Below are 16,433 nucleotides of genomic sequence, written 5' to 3' on the forward strand. Positions count from 1 at the left end.
ACGTATAACGTATAACGTATTACGTATAACATATAACGTATAACGTATAACGTATAACGTATAACGTATAACGTATAACGTATAACGTATAACGTATAACGTATAACGTATAACTTATAACGTATAACGTATATCGTATATCGTATGACGTATAACGTATAACGTATAACGTATAACGTATAACGTATAGCGTATAACGTATATCGTATAACGTATAACGTATAACGTATAAAGGATAACGTGTAACGTATATCGTATATCGTATATCGTATATCGTTTAACGAATAATGTACAACAAGTAACGTGTAACGTATAACGTATAAAGTATAACGTATAACGTATAACGTATAACGTATAACGTATAACGTATAACGTAATACGTATAACGTATAACGTATTACGTATAACATATAACGTATAACGTATAATGTATAACGTATAACGTATAACGTATAACGTATAACGTATAACGTATAACGTATAACGTATAACGTATATCGTATATCGTTTAACGAATAATGTACAACAAGTAACGTGTAACGTATAACGTATAACGTATTACGTATAACATATAACGTATAACGTATAACGTATAACGTATAACGTATAACGTATAACGTATAACGTATAACGTATAACGTATAACGTATAACGTATAACGTATATCGTATATCGTATGACGTATAACGTATAACGTATAGCGTATAACGTATAACGTATAACGTATAACGTATAACGTATAACGTATAACGTATAACGTATAACGTATAGCGTATAACGTATATCGTATAACGTATAACGTATAACGTATAAAGGATAACGTGTAACGTATATCGTATATCGTATATCGTTTAACGAATAATGTACAACAAGTAACGTGTAACGTATAACGTATAAAGTATAACGTATAATGTATAACGTATAACGTATAACGTATAACGTAATACGTATAACGTATAACGTATTACGTATAACATATAACGTATAACGTATAACGTATAACGTATAACGTATAACGTATAACGTATAACGTATAACGTATAACGTATAACGTATATCGTATATCGTATGACGTATAACGTATAACGTATAGCGTATAACGTATAACGTATAACGTATAACGTATAACATATAACGTATAGCGTATAACGTATAACGTATAACGTATTACGTATAACGTATAACGTATAACGTATAACGTATAACTTATAACGTATAACGTATAACTTTTAACGTATAACGTATAACGTATAACGTATAACGTATAACGTATAACGTATAACGTATAACGTATAACGTAATACGTATATCAAATAACGTATAACGTATAACGTATAACGTATAACGTATAACGTATAACGTATAACGTATTACGTATAACGTAATACGTATAACGTATAACGTATTACGTATAACATACAACGTATAACGTATAACGTATAACGTATAACGTATAACGTATAACGTATAACGTATAACGTATAACGTATAACGTATAACGTATAATGTATAACGTATAACGTATAACGTATAACGTATAACGTATAACGTATAACGTATAACGTATAACGTATAACGTAATACGTATAACGTATAACGTATTACGTATAACGTATAACGTATAATGTATAACGTATAACGTATAACGTAATACGTATAACGTATAACGTATAACGTATAACGTAATACGTATATCAAATAACGTATAACGTATAACGTATAACGTATAACGTATAACGTATAGCGTATAACGTATATCGTATAACGTATAACGTATAACGTATAACGTATAACGTATAACGTATAACGTATAACGTATAAAGTATAACGTATAACGTATAACGTATAACGTATAACGTATAACGTATAACGTAATACGTATAACGTATAACGTATTACGTATAACATACAACGTATAACGTATAACGTATAACGTATAACGTATAACGTATAACGTATAACGTATAACGTATAACGTATAACGTATAACGTATAACGTATAACGTATAACGTATAACGTATAACGTATAACGTAATACGTATAACGTATAACGTATAACGTATAACGTATAACGTATAACGTATAAAGTATAACGTATAACGTATAACGTATAACGTATAACGTATAACGTATAACGTAATACGTATAACGTATAACGTATTACGAATAACATACAACGTATAACGTATAACGTATAACGTATAACGTATAACGTATAACGTATAACGTATAACGTATAACGTATAACGTATAACGTATAACGTATAACGTAATACGTATAACGTATAACGTATTACGTATAACATATAACGTATAACGTATAACGTATAACGTATAACGTATTACGTATAACGTATAACGTATAACGTATAACGTATAACGTATAACGTATAACGTATAACGTATTACGTATAACATATAACGTATAACGTATAACGTATAACGTATAACGTATAACGTATAACGTATAACGTGTAACGTATAACGTATTACGTATAACGTATAACGTATAACGTATTACGTATAACATATAACGTATAACGTATAACGTATAACGTATAACGTATAACGTATAACGTATAACGTATAACGTATAACGTATAACGTATATCGTATATCGTATGACGTATAACGTATAACGTATAGCGTATAACGTATAACGTATAACGTATAACGTATAACATATAACGTATAACGTATAACGTATAACGTATAACGTATTACGTATAACGTATAACGTATAACGTATAACGTATAACGTATAACGTATAACGTATAACGTATAACGTATATCGTATTTCGTTTAACGAATAATGTACAACAAGTAACGTGTAACGTATAACGTATAACGTATTACGTATAACATATAACGTATAACGTATAACGTATAACGTATTACGTATAACATATAACGTATAACGTATAACGTATAACGTATAACGTATAACGTATAACGTATAACGTATAACGTATAACGTATAACGTATAACGTATAACGTATATCGTATATCGTATGACGTATAACGTATAACGTATAACGTATAACGTATAACGTATAGCGTATAACGTATATCGTATAACGTATAACGTATAACGTATAAAGGATAACGTGTAACGTATATCGTATATCGTATATCGTATATCGTTTAACGAATAATGTACAACAAGTAACGTGTAACGTATAACGTATAAAGTATAACGTATAACGTATAACGTATAACGTATAACGTATAACGTAATACGTATAACGTATAACGTATTACGTATAACATATAACGTATAACGTATAACGTATAACGTATAACGTATAACGTATAACGTATAACGTATAACGTATAACGTATAACGTATAACGTATATCGTATATCGTTTAACGAATAATGTACAACAAGTAACGTGTAACGTATAACGTATAACGTATTACGTATAACATATAACGTATAACGTATAACGTATAACGTATAACGTATAACGTATAACGTATAACGTATAACGTATAACGTATAACGTATAACGTATAACGTATATCGTATATCGTATGACGTATAACGTATAACGTATAGCGTATAACGTATAACGTATAACGTATAACGTATAACGTATAACGTATAACGTATAACGTATAACGTATAACGTATAACGTATAACGTATAACGTATAACGTATAACGTATAACGTATAACGTATAACGTATAACGTATAACGTATAACGTATAACGTATAACGTATAGCGTATAACGTATATCGTATAACGTATAACGTATAACGTATAAAGGATAACGTGTAACGTATATCGTATATCGTATATCGTTTAACGAATAATGTACAACAAGTAACGTGTAACGTATAACGTATAAAGTATAACGTATAATGTATAACGTATAACGTATAACGTATAACGTAATACGTATAACGTATAACGTATTACGTATAACATATAACGTATAACGTATAACGTATAACGTATAACGTATAACGTATAACGTATAACGTATAACGTATAACGTATAACGTATATCGTATATCGTATGACGTATAACGTATAACGTATAGCGTATAACGTATAACGTATAACGTATAACGTATAACATATAACGTATAACGTATAACGTATAACGTATAACGTATTACGTATAACGTATAACGTATAACGTATAACGTATAACTTATAACGTATAACGTATAACTTTTAACGTATAACGTATAACGTATAACGTATAACGTATAACGTATAACGTATAACGTATAACGTATAACGTAATACGTATATCAAATAACGTATAACGTATAACCTATAACGTATAACGTATAACGTATAACGTATTACGTATAACGTAATACGTATAACGTATAACGTATTACGTATAACATACAACGTATAACGTATAACGTATAACGTATAACGTATAACGTATAACGTATAACGTATAACGTATAACGTATAACGTATAACGTATAACGTATAACGTATAACGTATAACGTATAACGTATAACGTATAACGTATAACGTATAACGTATAACGTATAACGTAATACGTATAACGTATAACGTATTACGTATAACGTATAACGTATAATGTATAACGTATAACGTATAACGTAATACGTATAACGTATAACGTATAACGTATAACGTAATACGTATATCAAATAACGTATAACGTATAACGTATAACGTATAACGTATAACGTATAGCGTATAACGTATATCGTATAACGTATAACGTATAACGTATAACGTATAACGTATAACGTATAACGTATAACGTATAAAGTATAACGTATAACGTATAACGTATAACGTATAACGTATAACGTATAACGTAATACGTATAACGTATAACGTATTACGTATAACATACAACGTATAACGTATAACGTATAACGTATAACGTATAACGTATAACGTATAACGTATAACGTATAACGTATAACGTATAACGTATAACGTATAACGTATAACGTATAACGTATAACGTATAACGTAATACGTATAACGTATAACGTATAACGTATAACGTATAACGTATAACGTATAAAGTATAACGTATAACGTATAACGTATAACGTATAACGTATAACGTATAACGTAATACGTATAACGTATAACGTATTACGAATAACATACAACGTATAACGTATAACGTATAACGTATAACGTATAACGTATAACGTATAACGTATAACGTATAACGTATAACGTATAACGTATAACGTATAACGTATAACGTATAACGTAATACGTATAACGTATAACGTATTACGTATAACATATAACGTATAACGTATAACGTATAACGTATAACGTATTACGTATAACGTATAACGTATAACGTATAACGTATAACGTATAACGTATAACGTATTACGTATAACATATAACGTATAACGTATAACGTATAACGTATAACGTATAACGTATAACGTATAACGTGTAACGTATAACGTATTACGTATAACGTATAACGTATAACGTATAACGTATAACGTATAACGTATAACGTATAACGTATAACGTATAACGTAATACGTATAACGTATAACGTATAACGTACAACGTATAACATATAACTTTTAACGTATATCGTATAACGTATAACGTATAACGTATAACGTATATCGTGTAACGTATGACGTATGACGTATGACGTATAACGTATAACGTATAACGTATAACTTATAACGTATAACGTATAACTTTTAACGTATAACGTATAACGTATAACGTATAACGTATAACGTATAACGTATAACGTATAACGTATAACGTATAACGTAATACGTATATCAAATAACGTATAACGTATAACGTATAACGTATAACGTATAACTTATAACGTATAACGTATAACTTTTAACGTATAACGTATAACGTATAACGTATAACGTATAACGTATAACGTATAACGTATAACGTATAACGTATAACGTATAACGTATAACGTATAACGTATAACGTATAACGTATAACGTATAACGTATAACGTATAACGTATAACGTATAACGTATAACGTATAGCGTATAACTTATAACGTATAACGTATAACTTTTAACGTATAACGTATAACGTATAACGTATAACGTATAACGTATAACGTATAACGTATAACGTATAACGTATAACGTATAACGTATAGCGTATAACGTATATCGTATAACGTGTAACGTATAACGTATAAAGTATAACGTATAACGTATAACGTATAACGTATAACGTATAACGTAATACGTATAACGTATAACGTATAACGTATAACGTATAACGTATAACGTATAACGTATATCGTATATCGTATGACGAATAACGTATAACGTATAGCGTATAACGTATAACGTATAACGTATAACGTATAACGTATAACGTAATACGTATAACGTATAACGTATTACGTATAACATACAACGTATAACGTATAACGTATAACGTATAACGTATAACGTATAACGTATAACGTATAACGTATAACGTATAACGTATAACGTATAACGTATAACGTATAACGTATAACGTATAACGTATAACGTATAACGTAATACGTATAACGTATAACGTATTACGTATAACGTATAACGTATAACGTATAACGTATAACGTATAACGTATATCGTATGACGTATAACGTATAACGTATAGCGTATAACGTATAACGTATAACGTATAACGTATAACGTATAACGTATAAAGTATAACGTATAACGTATAACGTATAACGTATAACGTATATCGTATATCGTATGACGTATAACGTATAACGTATAGCGTACGACGTATAACGTATAACGTATAGCGTATAACGCATAACGTATAACGTATAACGTATAACGTATAACGTATAACGTATAACGTATAACGTATAACGTATAACGTATAACGTATAACGTAATACGTATATCAAATAACGTATAACGTATAACGTATAACGTATAACGTATAGCGTATAACGTATATCGTATAACGTATAACGTATAACGTATAACGTATAACGTATAACGTATAACGTATAACGTATAAAGTATAACGTATAACGTATAACGTATAACGTATAACGTATAACGTATAACGTAATACGTATAACGTATAACGTATTACGTATAACATACAACGTATAACGTATAACGTATAACGTATAACGTATAACGTATAACGTATAACGTATAACGTATAACGTATAACGTATAACGTATAACGTATAACGTATAACGTATAACGTATAACGTATAACGTATAACGTATAACGTAATACGTATAACGTATAACGTATAACGTATAACGTATAACGTATAACGTATAAAGTATAACGTATAACGTATAACGTATAACGTATAACGTATAACGTATAAGGTAATACGTATAACGTATAACGTATTACGTATAACATACAACGTATAACGTATAACGTATAACGTATAACGTATAACGTATAACGTATAACGTATAACGTATAACGTATAACGTATAACGTAATACGTATAACGTATAACGTATTACGTATAACATATAACGTATAACGTATAACGTATAACGTATAACGTATTACGTATAACGTATAACGTATAACGTATAACGTATAACGTATAACGTATAACGTATTACGTATAACATATAACGTATAACGTATAACGTATAACGTATAACGTATAACGTATAACGTATAACGTGTAACGTATAACGTATTACGTATAACGTATAACGTATAACGTATAACGTATAACGTATAACGTATAACGTATAACGTATAACGTAATACGTATAACGTATAACGTATAACGTACAACGTATAACATATAACTTTGAACGTATATCGTATAACGTATAACGTATAACGTATAACGTATATCGTGTAACGTATGACGTATGACGTATGACGTATAACGTATAACGTATAACGTATAACTTATAACGTATAACGTATAACTTTTAACGTATAACGTATAACGTATAACGTATAACGTATAACGTATAACGTATAACGTAATACGTATATCAAATAACGTATAACGTATAACGTATAACGTATAACGTATAACTTATAACGTATAACGTATAACATTTAACGTATAACGTATAACGTATAACGTATAACGTATAACGTATAACGTATAACGTATAACGTATAACTTATAACGTATAACGTATAACTTTTAACGTATAACGTATAACGTGTAACGTATAACGTATTACGTATAACGTATAACGTATAACGTATAACGTATAACGTATAACGTGTAACGTATAACGTATAACGTATAACGTATAAAGGATAACGTGTAACGCATATCGTATATCGTATACCGTATAACGTACAGCGAGTAACATGTAACGCATAACGTATAACGTATAACGTATAACGTATAACGTATAACGTATAACGTATAACGTATAACGTATAAAGTATAACGTATAACGTATAACGTATAACGTATAACGTATAACGTATAGCGTATAACCTATAACGTATAACGTATAACGTATAACATAATACGTATAACGTATAACGTATTACGTGTAACGTATAACGTATAACGTATAACGTGTAACGTATAACGTATAACGTATAACGTATAACGTATAACGTATAACGTATAACGTATAACGTATAACGTATAACGTATAACGTATAACGTATAACGTATAACGTATAGCGTATAACGTATATCGTATAACGTATAACGTATAACGTATAAAGGATAACGTGTAACGTCTATCGTATATCGTATATCGTTTAACGAATAATGTACAACAAGTAACGTGTAACGTATAACGTATAAAGTATAACGTATAACGTATAACGTATAACGTATAACGTATAACGTATAACTTTTAACGTATAACGTATACCGTATAACGTATAACGTATAACGTATAACGTATAACGTATAACGTATAACGTATAACGTATAACGTATAACGTTGAACGTATAGCGTATAACTTATAGCGTATAACGTATAACGTATAACGTATAACGTATAACGTGTAACGTCTATCGTATATCGTATATCGTTTAACGAATAATGTACAACAAGTAACGTGTAACGTATAACGTATAAAGTATAACGTATAACGTATAACGTATAACGTATAACGTATAACGTATAACTTTTAACGTATAACGTATACCGTATAACGTATAACGTATAACGTATAACGTATAACGTATAACGTATAACGTATAACGTATAACGTATAACGTTGAACGTATAGCGTATAACTTATAGCGTATAACGTATAACGTATAACGTATAACGTATAACGTGTAACGTGTAACGTATAACGTATAACGTATAACGTATAACGTATAACGTATAACGTATAACGTATAACGTATAACGTATAATGTATAAAGTATAACGTATAACGTATAACGTATAACGTATAACGTATAACGTATAACGTATAGCGTATAACGTATAACGTATAACGTCTAACGTATAACATAATACGTATAACGTATAACGTATTACGTATAACGTATAACGTATAACGTATAACGTGTAACGTATAACGTATAACGTATAACGTATAACGTATAGCGTATAACGTATAACGTATAACGTATAACGTATAACGTATAACGTATAACGTATAACGTATAACGTATAACGTATAACGTATAACGTATAACGTGTAACGTATAACGTGTAACGTATAACGTGTAACGCATAACGTGAAACGCATAACGTATAACGTATAACGTATAACGTATAACGTATAACGTATAACGTATAAAGTATAACGTATAACGTATAACGTATAACGTATAACGTATAACGTATAACATATAACGTATAACGTATAACGAATAACTTTTAACGTATAACGTATAATGTATAACGTATAACGTATAACGTATAACGTATAACTTTTAACGTGTAACGTGTAACGTAAAACGTATAACGTATAACGTATAACGTATAACGTATAACGTGTAACGTATAACGTATAACGTAATACGTATAACGTATAACGTATTACGTATAAACTATAACGTATAACGTATAAAGCATAACGTATAACGTATAACGTATAACGTATAACGTATAACGTATAACATATAACTTTTAACGTATATCGTATAACGTATAACGTATAACGTATAACGTATATCGTGTAACGTATAACGTATAACGTATAACGTATAACGTTGAACGTATAGCGTATAACTTATAGCGTATAACGTATAACGTATAACGTATAACGTATAACGTGTAACGTGTAACGTATAACGTATAACGTATAACGTATAACGTATAACGTATAACGTATAACGTATAACGTATAACGTATAATGTATAACGTATAACGTATAACGTATAACGTATAACGTATAACGTATATCGTATAACGTATAGCGTATAACGTATAACGTATAACGTCTAACGTATAACATAATACGTATAACGTATAACGTATTACGTATAACGTATAACGTATAACGTATAACGTGTAACGTATAACGTATAACGTATAACGTATAACGTATAGCGTATAACGTATAACGTATAACGTATAACGTATAACGTATAACGTATAACGTATAACGTATAACGTATAACGTATAACGTATAACGTATAACGTGTAACGTATAACGTGTAACGTATAACGTGTAACGCATAACGTGAAACGCATAACGTATAACGTATAACGTATAACGTATAACGTATAACGTATAACGTATAAAGTATAACGTATAACGTATAACGTATAACGTATAACGTATAACGTATAACATATAACGTATAACGTATAACGAATAACTTTTAACGTATAACGTATAATGTATAACGTATAACGTATAACGTATAACGTATAACTTTTAACGTGTAACGTGTAACGTAAAACGTATAACGTATAACGTATAACGTATAACGTATAACGTGTAACGTATAACGTATAACGTAATACGTATAACGTATAACGTATTACGTATAAACTATAACGTATAACGTATAAAGCATAACGTATAACGTATAACGTATAACGTATAACGTATAACGTATAACATATAACTTTTAACGTATATCGTATAACGTATAACGTATAACGTATAACGTATATCGTGTAACGTATAACGTATAACGTATAACGTATAACGTATAACGTATAACGTATAACGTATAACGTATAACGTATAACGTATAACGTAATACGTATAACGTATAACGTATTACGTATAACGTACAACGTATAACGTATAACGTATAACGTATAACGTATAACGTATAACGTATAACGTATAACGTATAACGTATAACGTATAACTTATAACGTATAACGTATAACTTTTAACGTATAACGTATAACGTGTAACGTATAACGTATTACGTATAACGTATAACGTATAACGTATAACGTATAACGTGTAACGTATAACGTATAACGTATAACGTATAAAGGATAACGTGTAACGCATATCGTATATCGTATACCGTATAACGTACAGCGAGTAACATGTAACGCATAACGTATAACGTATAACGTATAACGTATAACGTATAACGTATAACGTATAACGTATAACGTATAAAGTATAACGTATAACGTATAACGTATAACGTATAACGTATAACGTATAGCGTATAACCTATAACGTATAACGTATAACGTATAACATAATACGTATAACGTATAACGTATTACGTGTAACGTATAACGTATAACGTATAACGTGTAACGTATAACGTATAACGTATAACGTATAACGTATAACGTATAACGTATAACGTATAACGTATAACGTATAACGTATAACGTATAACGTATAACGTATAACGTATAGCGTATAACGTATATCGTATAACGTATAACGTATAACGTATAAAGGATAACGTGTAACGTCTATCGTATATCGTATATCGTTTAACGAATAATGTACAACAAGTAACGTGTAACGTATAACGTATAAAGTATAACGTATAACGTATAACGTATAACGTATAACGTATAACGTATAACTTTTAACGTATAACGTATACCGTATAACGTATAACGTATAACGTATAACGTATAACGTATAACGTATAACGTATAACGTATAACGTATAACGTTGAACGTATAGCGTATAACTTATAGCGTATAACGTATAACGTATAACGTATAACGTATAACGTGTAACGTCTATCGTATATCGTATATCGTTTAACGAATAATGTACAACAAGTAACGTGTAACGTATAACGTATAAAGTATAACGTATAACGTATAACGTATAACGTATAACGTATAACGTATAACTTTTAACGTATAACGTATACCGTATAACGTATAACGTATAACGTATAACGTATAACGTATAACGTATAACGTATAACGTATAACGTATAACGTTGAACGTATAGCGTATAACTTATAGCGTATAACGTATAACGTATAACGTATAACGTATAACGTGTAACGTGTAACGTATAACGTATAACGTATAACGTATAACGTATAACGTATAACGTATAACGTATAACGTATAACGTATAATGTATAAAGTATAACGTATAACGTATAACGTATAACGTATAACGTATAACGTATAACGTATAGCGTATAACGTATAACGTATAACGTCTAACGTATAACATAATACGTATAACGTATAACGTATTACGTATAACGTATAACGTATAACGTATAACGTGTAACGTATAACGTATAACGTATAACGTATAACGTATAGCGTATAACGTATAACGTATAACGTATAACGTATAACGTATAACGTATAGCGTATAACGTATAACGTATAACGTATAACGTATAACGTATAACGTATAGCGTATAACGTATAACGTATAACGTATAACGTATAACGTGTAACGTATAATGTATTACGTATAACGTATAACGTATAACGTATAACGTATAACGTATAACGTATAACGTATAACGTATAACGTATAACGTATAACGTAATACGTATAACGTATAACGTATAACGTACAACGAATAACATATAACTTTTAACGTATATCGTATAACGTATAACGTATAACGTATAACGTATATCGTGTAACGTATGACGTATGACGTATGACGTATAACGTATAACGTATAACGTATAACTTATAACGTATAACGTATAACTTTTAACGTATAACGTATAACGTGTAACGTATAACGCATTACGTATAACGTATAACGTATAACGTATAACGTATAACGTGTAACGTATAACGTATAACGTATAACGTATAAAGGATAACGTGTAACGCATATCGTATATCGTATACCGTATAACGTACAGCGAGTAACATGTAACGCATAACGTATAACGTATAACGTATAACGTATAACGTATAACGTATAACGTATAACGTATAACGTATAACGTATAACGTATAACGTATAACGTATAACGTACAACGTATAACGTATAACGTATAACGTATAACGTATAACGTATAACGTATAACGTATAACGTATAACGTATAACGTATAACGTATAACGTATAACGTATAACGTATAACTTTTAACGTATAACGTATACCGTATAACGTATAACGTATAACGTATAACGTATAACGTATAACGTATAACGTATAACGTATAACGTAGAACGTATAGCGTATAACTTATAGCGTATAACGTATAACGTATAACGTATAACGTATAACGTGTAACGTGTAACGTATAACGTATAACGTATAACGTATAACGTATAACGTATAACGTATAACGTATAACGTATAACGTATAATGTATAACGTATAACGTATAACGTATAACGTATAACGTATAACGTATAACGTATAACGTATAGCGTATAACGTATAACGTATAACGTCTAACGTATAACATAATACGTATAACGTATAACGTATTACGTATAACGTATAACGTATAACGTATAACGTGTAACGTATAACGTATAACGTATAACGTATAACGTATAGCGTATAACGTATAACGTATAACGTATAACGTATAACGTATAACGTATAACGTATAACGTATAACGTATAACGTATAACGTATAACGTATAACGTGTAACGTATAACGTGTAACGTATAACGTGTAACGCATAACGTGAAACGCATAACGTATAACGTATAACGTATAACGTATAACGTATAACGTATAACGTATAAAGTATAACGTATAACGTATAACGTATAACGTATAACGAATAACGTATAACATATAACGTATAACGTATAACGAATAACTTTTAACGTATAACGTATAATGTATAACGTATAACGTATAACGTATAACGTATAACTTTTAACGTGTAACGTGTAACGTAAAACGTATAACGTATAACGTATAACGTATAACGTATAACGTGTAACGTATAACGTATAACGTAATACGTATAACGTATAACGTATTACGTATAAACTATAACGCATAACGTATAAAGCATAACGTATAACGTATAACGTATAACGTATAACGTATAACGTATAACATATAACTTTTAACGTATATCGTATAACGTATAACGTATAACGTATAACGTATATCGTGTAACGTATAACGTATAACGTATAACGTATAACGTATAACGTATAACGTATAACGTATAACGTATAACGTATAACGTATAACGTATAACGTAATACGTATAACGTATAACGTATTACGTATAACGTACAACGTATAACGTATAACGTATAACGTATAACGTATAACGTATAACGTATAACGTATAACGTATAACGTATAACGTATAACGTATAACGTATAACGTATAACGTATAACGTATAACGTATAACGTATAACGTATAACGTATAACGTATAACGTATAACGTAATACGTATAACGTATAACGTATAACGTATAACGTATAACGTATAACGTATAAAGTATAACGTATAACGTATAACGTATAACGTATTACGTATAACATATAACGTATAACGTATAACGTATAACGTATAACGTATAACGTATAACGTATAACGTGTAACGTATAATGTATTACGTATAACGTATAACGTATAACGTATAACGTATAACGTATAACGTATAACGTATAACGTATAACGTATAACGTATAACGTAATACGTATAACGTATAACGTATAACGTATAACGTATAACGTATAACGTATAACGTAATACGTATAACGTATAACGCATTACGTATAACATATAACGTATAACGTATAACGTATTACGTATAACATATAACGTATAACGTATAACGTATAACGTAAAACGTATAACGTATAACGTATAACGTGTAACGTATAATGTATTACGTATAACGTATAACGTATAACGTATAACGTATAACGTATAACGTATAACGTATAACGTATAACGTATAACGTATAACGTAATACGTATAACGTATAACGTATAACGTACAACGAATAACATATAACTTTTAACGTATATCGTATAACGTATAACGTATAACGTATAACGTATATCGTGTAACGTATGACGTATGACGTATGACGTATAACGTATAACGTATAACGTATAACTTATAACGTATAACGTATAACTTTTAACGTATAACGTATAACGTGTAACGTATAACGCATTACGTATAACGTATAACGTATAACGTATAACGTATAACGTGTAACGTATAACGTATAACGTATAACGTATAAAGGATAACGTGTAACGCATATCGTATATCGTATACCGTATAACGTACAGCGAGTAACATGTAACGCATAACGTATAACGTATAACGTATAACGTATAACGTATAACGTATAACGTATAACGTATAACGTATAACGTATAACGTATAACGTATAACGTATAACGTATAACGTATAACGTATAACGTATAACGTATAACGTATAACGTATAACGTATAACGTATAACGTATAACGTATAACGTATAACGTATAACGTATAACGTATAACGTATAACGTATAACGTATAACGTATAACGTATAGCGTATAACGTATATCGTATAACGTATAACGTATAACGTATAAAGGATAACGTGTAACGTCTATCGTATATCGTATATCGTTTAACGAATAATGTACAACAAGTAACGTGTAACGTATAACGTATAAAGTATAACGTATAACGTATAACGTATAACGTATAACGTATAACGTATAACTTTTAACGTATAACGTATACCGTATAACGTATAACGTATAACGTATAACGTATAACGTATAACGTATAACGTATAACGTATAACGTATAACGTATAACGTAGAACGTATAGCGTATAACTTATAGCGTATAACGTATAACGTATAACGTATAACGTATAACGTGTAACGTGTAACGTATAACGTATAACGTATAACGTATAACGTATAACGTATAACGTATAACGTATAACGTATAACGTATAACGTATAACGTATAACGTATAACGTATAACGTATAACGTATAGCGTATAACGTATAACGTATAACGTCTAACGTATAACATAATACGTATAACGTATAACGTATTACGTATAACGTATAACGTATAACGTATAACGTGTAACGT

Source organism: Ptiloglossa arizonensis, chromosome 2, assembly GCF_051014685.1.
Source record: "Ptiloglossa arizonensis isolate GNS036 chromosome 2, iyPtiAriz1_principal, whole genome shotgun sequence".
NCBI classification, from domain to species: domain Eukaryota; kingdom Metazoa; phylum Arthropoda; class Insecta; order Hymenoptera; family Colletidae; genus Ptiloglossa; species Ptiloglossa arizonensis.